The sequence below is a fragment of the Dermacentor andersoni genome, chromosome 2 (assembly GCF_023375885.2).
Source record: "Dermacentor andersoni chromosome 2, qqDerAnde1_hic_scaffold, whole genome shotgun sequence".
NCBI lineage: Eukaryota > Metazoa > Arthropoda > Arachnida > Ixodida > Ixodidae > Dermacentor > Dermacentor andersoni.
In genome coordinates this window covers 129,864,805-129,879,923 of record NC_092815.1, presented here as the reverse complement: position 1 = coordinate 129,879,923, position 15,119 = coordinate 129,864,805, and the positions used below count along the sequence as shown (strand labels likewise).

The window sequence follows — 15,119 nt, the reverse complement described above, 5'->3', positions numbered from 1 at the left end:
TAAAAGCAGTGGAAAAAACTTTAAAAGATAGACGAATACCAGACAGTTGGCGACAAAGTAGAATAAATTTAATTTATAAAGGTAAGGGGGAGAAAGATAGAATTCACTCGTATAGACCGTTGACCATTGCATCGATAATATACAGGCTAGCAATGCAGGCAATCAAATTAAAGCTGCAAGTATGGGCAGAGAATAATGGCATTTTGGGAGAACTTCAAAATGGCTTCAGAATAGGTAGGCGTTTGGATGATAACTTATTTGTTCTTACTCAGTGTACTGAAATATCAAGAGTAGAAAGCAGACCGTTATAGGTGGCCTTTTTAGACATTACAGGAGCGTATGACAACGTAGACCGCGACATCTCGTGGGATATTCTACAAGGAATGCTTAGGTGACGATTGTCTACAGCTTTTGAGAGAGATATACCTAGAAAATACCTTTTGCGTTGAATGGGAAGGGATGAGGTGCGAGGAGAAAGTTGATATCAACAAGGGACTGAGGCAGGGGTGCCCTTTATCCTCACTGCTGTTCATGATGTACATGGTGAGGATGGAGAGGGCACTAGAAGGAAGCAATATCGGGTTTACTCTCTCATACAAACAGGCGGGTACAGTAGTAGAGCAGCAGCTTCGAGGTTTATTTTATGCGGACGACATTGTGTTGACAGCTAAGAAGCGAATTGATTTGCAACGTCTGGCTAATATCTGAGGACAGGAAGGCGAGAATTTAGGTTTGAAATTTAGTGTTAGAAAATCAGGTGTTATGGTATTCAATGAAAACAGTGAACAGACAGGGGCAATACAGGGCCAGGAAATACTTTGGGTAACAGAATATAAATACCTTGGTATATGGATAAACGAAGGCAATATATATATGAAACACAGGAAAAAACAATAACAGTAAAGTGGAAGAGAAATGCAGCCATAACGAAGCACAGAGCTATGGGGCTATAAAGGTACGAGGTGCTCTAGAGTATGTGGAAAGGTGTAATGGTTCTAAGGCTTACTATTGGAGATGCGGTTGTTAGCTTGAAATCAGGGGTACAATCAAGACTCGATGGGAACCAAAGGTCAGTGGGACGTCTCACATTGGGCGCTCGTGGGAAGACTACAAATGAAGCTGTGCAGGATGATATGGGCTGGGCTAGTTCTGAAGTGACGGAAGCTCACATTAAAATTGATTATGAAGAATGACCGAGGAACATAAAAGAAAGTAAATCGGCTAGGAGAGTGTTGAGGTATCTGTAAAGGAAGAACACTCATTCACAGAGGAGGAAAAGAACTAGGAAACTTACCACAAGTAGGCGACCTGTAGGGTGAGCAACACAGCAACAAAGAACGTCAAGCGGAAAGTCAGAGAGGCTGAAATAATCTCATGGATGGCGGTAATGGAAAAGAAACCTGTCTTGAGTAACTATTTAAGAAAAAAACGACGAAATCAGGAAGGAAGCAATTTATGACAATTCAAAGGGAAGCTCATTACTTTTCGAAGCGAGATTATTATTATTATTATTTGTTTTGAACACATATTCACATATACACCGTTGAGAGGAAAGGGAAAGCGAGGAGCAGGCTGGCCACTGCCACCGGAAGGGGCACAACGCCTGCCTACTCTTCTGAAGGGAGGTGACAGCAACACAGAAATGGAAGATAGGAAGGAGGGGATGAAAAAGGAAAGAGGAAAGGAAGAACAGGACAAATATAAAGACTAAAGTAGAACAGTGCAACAGGACAAATATAAAGACTAAAGTAGAACTCTGCAGCCGGAATTAAAGTGACGCCGCGTCGAACAGCCTCCACAATTATCAACCACATCCATGGCTAGTTCGCTATGCGGCTAATTGTGTTCTCCACGATGAGACGCCAAGTACAACTGCACGCACTTATAAAGCGAGGTATAAGAAGGTAGAAGAAGCATGTGCTTGCTGTGGTAAAGCTAGGAAAATGATGGAGCATGTTTTATTAGAATGTGAAGACATCGGCCCAGTGGTCTATTTGGGCACCACTGGCCTCCTTGAAGCCCTTGGGTTCAGCGAGAGCAGGGGAAAAGTAAACATGTCAGCAGTAGAGATTAGTAAGAGGCGAATGGAAGATTGGTGGAAGGAAAGTAGGGAAGTGACAAAAAACGGAGACGTACGAAAGCACAGTTCGCAATAGGGGATCAGAAAATTTGGTTGTGGGAGTTCATCATGGTATTTTCCTTTCTTTTTTTAAAACCCTGGTAAAACATTAGGCAGTATAATAGCAATATCATGGTGGCGCAACCCATCGCCTCGTTTCGAAGGGGACGCTCACGACATACATACATACATACAGACATACAGACATACATACGTACATACATAGATACGTACATACGTACATACATACATACATACATACATACATACATACATACATACATACATACATACATACATACATACATACATACATACATACATACATACATGCATGCATGCATGCATATATCCAGCGACTTTTAGTGACTAATTAAAAATATAAATCCACGTTTAATGGGAAAAACATGGCTCGTTTTAGCCACTGTGATATGGAATCATTCCATCAGCGGGGTTATCTCGATGCATGCTGTAAGTGGTTGTCTGTGCCTTTAAGCTTCACCTTTAAGAATGGAACGCGATAGCATTCAAAAACCCCTGACTGCTTTTCATGCTTCGCGGGAACTGCAGCTTATGTAACCGTTAACGTCTACCGGGAAACGCTGGCGGCGAACGCTATGCACGAAGGTGAGCTTTCTGGTAGAAACGCGGCCTCTGGCGTGGGTCAGTCTCCTGCTATTGTTTCGCACTTCTAATATTTTAGTTTGAGAAGAGCTAACATAAAAGATATGCGCTGCGGGTGTTTTTCTTTTTCATTACACGTATTTGGGGGCTGCTGCTCTCAATATTCCTAGTAATAAATATGTAAAGAATGAAAGACAAGGTATGAGCAAATTTGGTGGTAGAAGAGTGGTCGGGCATGCGATTCGTAATTTGGTGCGATTTTTTTTGTAGCAGCGATGTTCGACGCCGGACGCGGGACGATGAAGCCAGATATATATATATATATATATATATATATATATATATATATATATATATATATATATATATATATATATATATATACTTTGATTAGGCAATCGGAGATTTTCTGCGACACGGGGCCCTTAACGCTGTCGCGTTAAAACTTGTCCTGCATTGAGATTGGCTGAACTTTGCTTTTATGATTAACTGTGTATAACGTAAGAGGTTCTTGTGAATACAGGCCAAAATGTTTTCATGACTGCTGTAAAGGAAATCTACGCTATCGCCGAACATCCCAGATTACGCCACGACGTTGCCTTTGTTACTTCGACTTTCACGTGACCCATACCAAACTCACTTGTGGGCGCCTACAATTTCTCGTTTAATTTGTGCTGCTTGTTCGCGGTTTGAAGCACTTGCCATAAATTAACGAGCGACCCCCGAATTGTTGGTGCCAAATTACTGCTAACATTACTTCAGTGGTCGACGCTGACCCCCCCTGGTTGCTTAGTGGCTTTGGTGTTGCCCTGCTAAGTGCAAGGTCGCGGGATCAAATCCGCGCTACGGCGGCCGCATTTAGGTGAGGGCGAAATGCAAAAAAAAAAAAAAAAACATCTGTGTACTAATATTTGGGAGTACGCTCAGGAACCCCAGGTGGTCGCAATTCCGGAGTCTCTCACTACGGTGTGCCTCATAATCGGATCGTGGTTTTGGCACGTAAAACTCCATATTTCAACGGTCGACGTTGACGACATTTTCTCTCGAAGATGCGCCTTACGATGCCATTTACGCGCGCCGAACGAAGCGCACATGGATCGCAATCTTCCTTCACTGCAAGCGCACAGCGCTTAGCAGCAATGCAAGCTTTCCAAAGCCAGCCAGCTCCGCTCCGCTGTCAAGTTATCTCGTTTCGCCCCTTCGCCGCCGGTGCGGGCGGCATTTCACTGCGCACAGGCTCGCGTAGTGATCGCGACTTCAATTAGAAGATTCCTGGGATGCCTGGGGCCCTCTAGCCCTGACAGACCTCGATGGAGAGACCGGAGGAACCACTCCACTCTCTTGGCACTTCGGCCTCTTTCGAAGGAAGATGACAAGAAAGGCGTAGGACACTCACGCAGAATGCAAAAAAAGAGAAAAAAAAGAAAAGAGAAAAATATCAGATGAGAATCAAATACCGTTTCTGTATAAGAGAAAAATCATATGAAGCTCAGCGTGAACCATGGCGCTAACAACGTCTCGCATAAAAACCGAAGCGTTGATCGCCATATATGGAGGACGTAAACAGGGCAAGCTTATAATGATGCAGCGGTACGAGGCCAGCCAAACCCAACTTTCTTTGTCCTCCTCCGGTGCGCAGCTAAATGAGGGAAAGGAGGAGCCCTTTTTTTTCATCACATCTCCTTACACGCGGTGCGTTATGAACGGCCCAGCGTTCTCGTGGGCGGATGGAAGGGTGTACTTCGGTGGTCGACCGTGGAACAGTGGGAAGACCGGCAGCGGAAGTCCGGTGGGAATGTTCCATTCTTCACATCCGGAGCGGGGGAAGGGTGAGCTTTGCGTTGCTTAATGCACCGTTGTCCCTCCTTCTTGCTTTTCAGATGACCCTGCTGGAGACTCCCGTGTCGTGCCTGCATGACGCCTTCTGAAGTCGTCCCAGGCTTACCGTGAGGACTTCATATTTTGTGCGAACCTAAAAGGAATTTCTGGTGACGTCCAAGCGCGCTGGCTGATTAAGTCTTGGGACAAGGTAAGTTGTTTTTATCGTTGCTAATATCGCGCATCTGTGGGACTTAGAAGACGCCCGGCCTTTTAAGTTAAAAGACGCTTCAACACAAATTTAGTTGAATTGCTTTTATGCAGTAAACAGGATGAGAAGGAACAGACAATATGAGAGCTGTTTTGTCAGTTTATGCTTAGAAATTCGCATGTAATCTCCGCTGTAAAAAAGAAAAGTAAAAATATTATGATTGTAACTTCAAAAAAAGAAGCAGATCCTGATGCTTTATAACCAACTGAAAGTTGACTCGGCCGGCATATGTCTACCGTATGAATAGCTAACTGAATTGAAGGCGTGTGCTCGTGTGCTCTACAACAAGTTCGCGCTTCTCGTCGTGCGCTCCTGGACGAGGACGTGTTCCACGTTCTCCTCGAGTGACCAAAGGCGGCGCAGAAGGAGTACTACAACGGATGATAAGAAATCGGTATAACTGGAGCAAAATATTTCGTACAAAATAGGGCCCCATTAGTTCACACATACAGGCGCACACGGAAACTACAAAACTAACTAAAGAACAGGAATGTACGCACACACGATATAATATACGAGCAGATACATAAGACTTAAAAGGACGGTCGACTAGTTTCATATGTCTTTTGTGTGTACCGTTTTCCTAAAGAAGGTCGCAGTTTCGCCTGAAGGGCATGGCATCGATTGCGAGAAGAAATTATTAGACAGGTATGCGAAGTAATTACAGTAGATTTATCGGCCACACAAACTTGTAAGAATTTGCTTACTAAATAAGTTAACGCGCATTGTGTCACGCGCACATAGGCAAACATGAACACATCTCACCCTATGACCGCGGACACGCGCTGTCAGAACGCTGGGGCGAGGAGACGCGCGGCAGCAGCAAGCGAGCTAATTGACCTTTGTGCTGCCTCTCGCTTCAGCGCAAACTAAGCGGCGAGAACACAATGCACACGAAGCTGTAAACTCTGGGCCCATTGCAGATCGCCTTCAACATAGGGCCCACGAGGCCGGACTTCCTTCCCGCCTTCCTGCCTTGCGCGCGCGAGATCAAGCCACCCTTCTCGGTGCACGCTGGCCCCGTCCCACTCGCACACGCAGTATGCGATGAGCGGCCACAATATTATCCCACTTGGACTTGATACTGGACATCACGGCGACGCCGACGGCGATGACCACGGCGGAAATGCGTCTGGAGTGTCCACATAATTGCTATGGCAATAAAATGTAAACTAGAAGAGGTAAAAAAGTTCGCAGGACGTTGGATCGGCGCGTGACGCACTGCGTCAGCCACACCGGTCTGTGCCTATACTGGTGAATGCCAGATCATGTGCGCAGGCTACACTGAAATTCGGCCTCGTAGTAGCTACTGCATCCCGGATAATTTCTCCCTTATAATGCATTGTCAGAGATGCGAGCTGGTCGCTTTGTTTCTTGCTTTTCAGCGCACCTTATACTCCATTGCATGGGTCGGAGACGAGGCATGACCCTGCATCTCGCGGTCACTCAACCAAGTATTAGTCCCATCTACATTGCATATGCAAACTGATCGTTTTAAACGCCGGTTCACAGTCTCCGGCTCGGTAACGCACTCACAAAACACTTTCCAAAAAAAAATTTGGCGAGCTCATAGTTGGCAATCCAATAGTAGCCACGGTTCACGTGGGTATACATATTTTTCTAGAATGTCCATGAAACGTTGCACAACGACTACGTGTAATATGTGATTTAATGTCATTGCACTGCAAGTTCTCCAGCATCAAAAATCGAGGTCCGTGATCAACATAAACAATCAAAATGTAAGCGTTGATGGCGCTCCACAAATTTCCGGAAGCGAGCGATTATCAAAGAGTATTGAGTAGAGAATTTGTCATCTATTGTTAACTGACTGAATGTGTTTTGCTCGGCCTAACTTTTTCCATTCTGGGCCCGGAATCACGAACTTTCGTCTGAGCTTATTCCGTACTTTCTTCAGTGTCCTGACATTAGTTGAACTCTATGGTTAGAAATGCAGCCACTATTCATATCCTTCGACAACCACCAAGGCAACGGGCCATCTTCACAGACTCGAAAGCGGCCCTGCTAAGCATTAGCAGTATGGATAGGGCTCGTAACCGACATCCAGTGACCCGAGACATTAGTTACATCCATCATCCGGCTACTCTCGCTGGCAACGCTATCACATTCTATTGGATTCCTGGACACTGTGGCATATGTGCAAACGGAAAGGCGGATCTAATTGCCAGCAGAAATATGCACCTAAGAAATTTCCTGCGAATATGTTTGACAAAATTCGACACATCAACAACGGCAAATGAATGCGGCCATGAGGTGAGAAATCGCCTGTGCAGACTGTCGCTTTAACATCACTTTCTCCATACAGTTGACCCGGTCCTAATATTGAGACTTCCACATCAGCTTCCTTGTAACACATACGACTATGTACCATTGATTTCGTCAGATAGCCGTATTCACTTTTGCCGTCTTGGAGAGACCACCAACCCTTATTCTGATAGCTGTGGTGCGTCAGAAATCGCGGAACGCATTATATTGGGAATGTCTATCTTAGAAGACTGCTATTTCAGTAGAAGAGGCTCTCAAGAGCTACAAGATTCAGAAAGAATACTTCTTCGCCAAAGGGAACGCGAGGCATTAAATTTCTTTTCATATTCTTTCAAGACACAGACTTAATTGACAAGCACAAGCCAGTTTACACGAACATCCCATTTGTCTCACCTGAACATTCCATGATCATATAAATGAAATGCAAGTGGCATTCTTGGGATCGTATGACCAGTTTTATTTCCAGCTATCCAACTGTCTAGCTATCTCACCAGAAACGTGGTCCGTTCGCGGAGATAGTGAACTCTAAAAAATAGGGGCCGATCCTGAAGGCAGTGCAGTCTAACATGTGGGCCACTCACGCGGGAATGTGCCTCTGAGTATGTGCCGCTCTTCAACATGCCATTAGGTATGTACATGCCATTACGTATGCGCGCACTTCACCATGGCGCCATTGGAAGGCGCAACGTACCCAGAGGGAAGCGCAAGTGAGGAGCCGCTTGTGCAGCACACGCCTCATATACGACGCATTTCCGCTGTTTGCATACTTGGATAGTCATGATGAGTATGTCTGAATTTTCTTGCTTCTTTTCTATTTTCCCGCCCTCCTCCTCCTAGGGCCTTGCTGTCCCCGCGCCCCTTCCCTATGCAGAGTAGCATGCAGGCGCCTACATATACGCGTGTAGAATTTTCAGAATTTCAATACAGAGCTTCATCTTTTTCTTTTTCTCTGGAAGAGCCACATCAGTCTAATGAAGGAGCGCTGTTCATTTATACCACATGTAAAGGCATCGTTAATGCAGCCACAACATTGCGCTCCCTTCGAAGGAAAGCTGGATGGCTGGGCCGTGCTCGTACGCGAGAACTGTGCGGGCACGACGCTGTTAACACTGAGAAAGGTTTCCGCACAAAACGATCGCAAGTTCTGCCATTGTGCAAAAACTGCAGTTCAGTCCTCGCCTTGTATATTTCATTTTGCGCAATGGAAAGGTCTGGTTGTTCAGTGCTTTCATAAGTACAGATTTGATGGACCATGCAAACCAGCAATGTTTGTTTCGTTGAAGAAACTTAGGAAACAATACTATAAATGCGTACCAGTTTCAGCGGAAGGAAACTATTGAGTTGAACAGGCCTGTTTTCAGGAGGACGGAAGAGACGCAGACTAAAAACTTGGGCTTGATATAAAAGTATCAGCTTAATATCAAGCACAGAAATGGATGGCTGTCCTTAAAGAAAATGTGATTATCTGAGGGTTGCATTGAGGAACAAAGCACAGCTAGGTACAGGCATAGAAAGTAATGTGCGTTAGATGGAACTGTTTCCTTCTGCTTCGCCAGCTGCCTAATAGAAATGGCCAAAGAAAGACTAAGACAATGAACGATCTGAGGATCTGTTATTAACTAACACTAACAACACCATATAAGTAGTCAGGCTCAGGATGTAGTGCAACGAACTGGAAGTATTGCTATATGTTAACAAAAGAAACAAGAGCACTGTCAGTTTAAGAAAGGTTACGTGGCATCATTATTGTTCTGCTGCCAACATCTCATTCGTTATTACTACAGCAAAGCGTTCAGTGCGACTAGAAGCATTCGGAAATTTTTCATGCGGGCTTTCATGGTGTTCTGAAAAAAAAATAGAAAACTAGGTACTCACCAATTTTGTATTTGGAAGAAGTGGAGACATGTCATGGGTGATGTGAATAATAAATTGTGAGTGCGTGGGTTATAGAGGAGAGAGAGGGGGGGGGGGGGGGCTAAAAGAAAATTTATAAACTCTTGTTTACTGCCTGTTTAGAGCCGCTATATGAAAAACTTGCAAACATTTACAGCTATCCTGGCGGAACTAAAATGACAGTTATTTTACATTTGGGGAGAACAGTCTGAAAGTTTGAACTGTTTGAGTTAATTACAGCCTTTGCAGCAGATTACCCGCATACCTGTTCCAGAGCTTTACAAACATTTTAAGAGCAGTAGAGGAAGTTTTCCCAATGTTCTGGAATAACTCAATGCACCGTGAAATAAACATTTTGAGGGAATAGAGAGCATCTCATGCAACATACGTCTGCAAGGTTTCAAGAGTGCCAGTAAATTATAGGCTCTTTAATAATTTCTTTAAAGTAAGTACTCGATATTATGGGGTCGTTATCAGCTACATTTTCTTGTGCCCCGAGGGAACTCTTCCTCTCGCCCAATTTACATTTGGTGAATATTAGGGCAACGTTAGGTGTGACGTGTGGATAAAGTTTCACGTTTTGGCCTAATTATGAGTGATCGAAATAATTATCAAATGCTCGTTTTTTTCAAGTGAAAACTTGGCGAGTTGGTATGCGTTTCACATGAGAACAGCTCGAACAACAAAACAATGTAGCAATAAGAAAAGACCGGGCGAATGCTGGTCGAGATCACCGAATGAAACTTCGCCCGTGCAGCCATCTATATCATCGCCAACGCCTCCACCAATGCATATCGATCTCCAAAGATCTTTCAGTATTAGAAAGGAAAGCGCGGCACGGAAGAGTCTTTGTAGTGACGGGGACATGCAATGAAGGTATATTTTAATTCTTAATCTTTATTTCGGCATCCTGGTACATTTATAGCAGAGATTTACAGACTAAAAGCCATAAAAGGCTTCACATTGTCTACACCCCATAATTGCTGTTTGACAGAGGCAAAAGGAAATAGTCATATGTGACAAACATACAATGACAAAACAATGGCATGCCAATTGTAATACTCAAGCCTAGAAACTAAAACTGAAAAGAAAATACATTACTCTTCACAGGAAATCAAAATTAATCAAAACTTGGAGAGAGAAGAAAGTATTAGCAGCACTACAGAAAACAATGCTCGTGGTTTATAAGAGCAGACAATGGGTATGCGATCATTTGTCGGCCCTAGTTAGTACGAGTCCGTGGGAAAAACCAAAAACTGATTCCGTGCGTGTCCCACACATTACTTTTTTTTGTCAAATTGGCAGGTTTCTTCAAGTACAGGCTGTATTTTAATCCCTTGTTTGTAACGCTTCATTAATAAAGGATCGTACAGGTAGACAACAGGTATTACGAGTACGTTTTTACAGATAGACCCTGTCTGCGCACTGTACGAGGCATTGACAATGAAATGGAGGGTCACTTTTTTGTAATCTAGAAAGCCTCAGATTGTTGGAACTCGTTGTGGTTCCCCAGACGAAGTAGCAATAGCACATTTTTGAGAGGACAGGACAAGAATACAATAACAGATTTACATTCTCAGGCAAAATAAAACGTGTGCGCAAGAGCATATCAACCGTGCGAGAAAGGCTGGAGCAAACAGAATCAGACTGTGAATGTTTTCATTAAAAAGTATACGAAGACATTTCACAGCAGGAGCCACCTCAATATTCGACGTACCAAGAAAAAGCGTCAATTCAAGGTTTACTTTCTTGTCGACTTCCGCTCTAAATACACGTAAAACCGCTTTTATTTGAGAGGTACTTATAGATAGCGAGTTGCTAAAAATACAGGCATACAGTCTTGCGAGTATGTTGTCTGTTCTGGTTTGATTTTCGAATAAATCTGACACTAAAAAGAAAAAGAAACAAACTAGTATCGTTAGCGTAAGCTCCAAATTGGGTATTTTCATATATTTTCACTACGTCATAAATATATGCATTAAAAATAAATGCTCTAGGATGCTTCCCTGCGGTACTCGGCTGTTTAGGGATAGAAATCTTGATTTGCAGTCATTGAATCTTACCTGCTGCTAGCGATGACTCAAGTAACCTTGCATAAGTTAAAAAAAAGCGCTCCACAGGATCCGTACTGCTCCAGCGTTTTAAAAAGTGTGGTATAATTAATCCGATCAGACACTTTTGAACGGTCGATAAATATTCCAATTACGTAAAGTTCGCGTAATTGTAGTTGTAGTTTGACTTATATGTAGATAGTGATCCAGGCAGTTCTGGTTTAGGGAACTTAGTGGAAGCGCTCGATGGGCAGGAACCTGGAGCGATTACCTCTGAGTGTAGAGAAAGAGCGCGATGCCGTAGCTGCCGATTTATGCGAGAACGTTTCTGGAAAACTGGATTAACAGGTGAAGTAAACGCAGTGCACCTCTTGCTGTTTTTGTTGCTGTCGTTGTTGGGCTTATTTAAGATAATATGTGCACACTGTCTTGGAGGACATGGCTAAAGGCACAAGTGTCTGAGGGGCCAAGCCACCCTATGCTTAGCAACAGCATCAGGGTTCAACACAACAATGCCATAGCAGTCAGAGTGTGCACAAAACAAAAACGTTTCTCAACACGAAATTCAATAACACAACACTTAACAAGATTCACTGACATTTCATACCTCCCATGCACAATAGGGAAACCGCAGACCGCTACAACCAAACTTAGCGCACTTCCGCGAGAAAACGCCCTTTCACAGCCTTTTTGAATTTTTTAAGCGAGCTTGCTTCATTTAAAAGGTCTGAGATGGCGGGACACTGGTTTAAGGAATCTGGAAATAAATAACCTAATTTTTGATCACCATAGTTCGTACGTGAGCGAAGTTTACATATTATTTGTTTTCACTCAACTACGAAGAGCCCGACACCACCATCACCTTCAAAGGGACAACAATCCAGAAAGTCGACACCATGCGAATTCTTGGACTCCACATCCACAAAGGCGGATCGGGAGCTGCCAGCCTACCGAGACTAGAACGCACCCTTTCGCAACTCACACACCTCGTCAAGAGGATATCAAGCCAAAGAAGCGGGCTCAAGGAGCAACACACTCTAAGAATAATACAAGCACTGCTCACTAGCCGCATCACACACAGCACGCCGTACCTGGCTTTAAAGAGCGCTGAAATAGAAAAACCCAACATCATGATAAGGAAGGCAATCAAAGTCGCCCTGGGTCTCCCAGCCATGGCCTCTACTTCACTTCTCTTTAAGATGGGGCGTCCACAACACGTGGCAAAAGCTCGCCGAAGCGCACAAGAACAGCCAGCTGGAGTGACTCAAGCTCACACCCACAGGGAGATCTGTACTCCGACACCTGAACTACAGCGAGACGTATGTCGCAGACACGGACAAGAAAGAGCGAATCGCACTAGACTTTCGAGAGTGCATTTGCGTCGCACGTGTCCCGCGCAACATGCATTCTATATACGACAAGAGTAGAAGACAGGCTAGAGACAACGCCATCAAACGAAGTTTCAAGCATGACCCGAATGCCCGCTACACGAACGCGGCCAAGTATACGCATCGAAACGCTTACGCTCTCAGCGTCGTAGACTCCCGAGGCTCCGAGCTAGCATTGGCCACCATCAAGGCACGCAACCCGGAAACGGCTGAGGAAGCGGCAATCGCTCTCGCCACCACCACATGCACAGACGCAGCGGTTATATTCACTGACTCTCAGGCCGCCTGCAGAAACTTCTTCAGGGGCCGCATCTCGGCCGATGCACTCCAGATACTAAAGAGACGAAGCACTCCGCTCCCGTACACCTGCGTAAAATGGGTACCCGGACACGAGGGACTAGAGGGGAACGAAGCGGCCCATGCCGCTGCCCGCGAGCCCGTCAGCCGGGCTCCCCTCTCCCCACGCGCTCTCCGACCCGCGACAGAAAAGGCGGAGGCCGTACACACCAACTATTTGGCCATATTGCAGCATTACAGGCTCGAGCGTCGAGTGTACCCTCCACCGCACCCTAAACTCGACAGAGAAGAAAACCTGATTCTTAGACGCCTGCAAAGTAATACGTACACGCACGCAACGATAATGCATCGCCTTTACCAGACGCTCCACGGCTACCTCTGCCCACTCTGCAACGTACCTGACACTGGCACACTTGCTCCTGGAATGCCCGTGGCAGGAAGGCAGCGAAATGCAACCATAAACGGACGCAAAACGAGCACCAGAAGCAAACCACCTGTTCGAAACGTTGGAGGCCAAGCTAACCATCGGGGACCGGGAAGACCAACGAGAACTCGTCGGCAGGGCCAAGAGGGCCGTCGAAGCCAGAGGGTTCCTGGACTAAGGAGCCTTCCCACCATAGGGTGATACCCGCCCTCGCTCAGGACACTGTTTCGTATAATCAACGTTTCTTTCTCTCTCTCTCTCTATCTGAGCATATACCGACATAATTTAATATGATACTTGTGCGAAAGCAAGCCCGTGTTTACCTTATGTTGACGGAAAGTTTCCAGCGTTAACTTATACATATATATGGAGTTTCTTTATATGCAGTATTCTGTGAGCTTGAATACATGGCTTAGCGCTTTGCACGTGACATATGTTTGCTATAACTATAAGTGCACATTTTGATAGCTCAATGCAGTTCAGGTTAGTTTGTGTTGTTGAACACCATACAGAACAACCATATGCTAAACGTAAGTGAATGAGTGCGTTGTAGATTTGGCGTTTTACATTATATGCCAATAATATCTTAACCTGTTCGAAGTGCCAATTGACTTCCTAAAGGTGTCACTGAGCGATTGAATATGAGGAGACTACGGCAGATTTTCTTGAAATAAGACGCCTAGAAAGCGAGTGGTTGTTGATCATTGGATAAAACTGTCTTGGAACTTTAATCGCAGCTCTGTAGGGGATGCAATTCCTTTAGCTTTGAATAGCAAGTACTTTACTTTGCTAATATTCAATTGGATTTTATTTTATTCTAACCAGACGCCTACTTTTGCCGTCCACATGTTCGCTTGTTTATAAAGTTTATACATAGCGGTTCCCGCAAAGAAAACATTTGTGTGCCCGCGTATAGGGAAATATTGGAGCAATCGTCAGTATTCACTATGACGTTTATATAATTAAAAAGAACGTTAGTCCGAGGATAGATACTTGGGGAACCCCATATTTTATGCAATTGGTTTGTGATCTCGCATTATTTATTATCATATATTGCGTTTTTGAAGTCAAATAATCTTTTACCAATGTCAGGGCAGTACCATCAATTCCTTAACTGGGAAGCTTTCTTAAGAGTATGAGATGCTGAACGCAATAAAAAGCGTTTTTTTAATATCAAGGAACACTTGTAGTGTTAGTGTTTTGTTTTCTATATTTTGTAATGTCTGTTTTTTATTCCACTAAAGCCAACTTCTGCTGAATTGTGTTTACAAAAACCGAACTGTTCTGCAGCTACCAGATTATGAGTTGTAAGAAAAAACAGAATTTTTTGTATAATATATGTTTAGCTATACTTGAGAAAAGGGAAAGTACGGAAATTGGTCTGTAGTTGTTTACATCGTTGTGTTATCCCCCTTCACGTATAACTACAACGCGCGCAATTTTAATTTGGTTTGGAAATATGCCTGTTGAAAGCATCAAGTTGCGAATATGTGTCTTCAGCAGTATGTGTATTGTCGTGAGAAATGAGATGCTGTTGAGCGAGGATTACTCGTGACGTGTGAAATCTAATCTGACACTTTATTATGTAGCACGTAGTATGACATTATGTAGCAAGTAGCTTTTGCGTGGAACGGTTATTAGCATCGAGCATGTTTGGCCCGGGCTTATGGGTTTAGCAACAACTGAGCCCCCCGAAAGCAATTTGAGAGGCCGTATCCAGTATTATCGCATTGGGCTGAATGGGGAAGTACTTTCATATTGCTCTAGGAGGGTATACTTGTAAGACAAGATGGATGTAGTTTTTCTTCATAGATATACAGATAGGTACGTACACACTAACAAGATAACAAATGGTGGTTTACCAATCAAGCATCGCCTATCCTTCACTCGCCAGCCTCTCTACATTTAGGGATGTTGATTACCAATTTTCTAAGCTAACAAGAGCAGCCAC

At 44.2% G+C, this 15,119-nt stretch overlaps 1 protein-coding gene across 1 annotated transcript in view; it reads left to right on the top strand.

The window, feature by feature from the left end:
- Positions 1 to 4,495: 4,495 nt before the first annotated feature.
- Positions 4,496 to 15,119, top strand: part of LOC126541003 (lysosomal cholesterol signaling protein-like) — a 196,919-nt gene continuing 186,295 nt past the window's right edge. The window contains exon 1 of the mRNA XM_050187814.3: positions 4,496 to 4,772. The gene's annotated coding sequence lies outside the window, so the exon portion shown is untranslated. The remainder of the gene's footprint in view (positions 4,773 to 15,119) is intronic.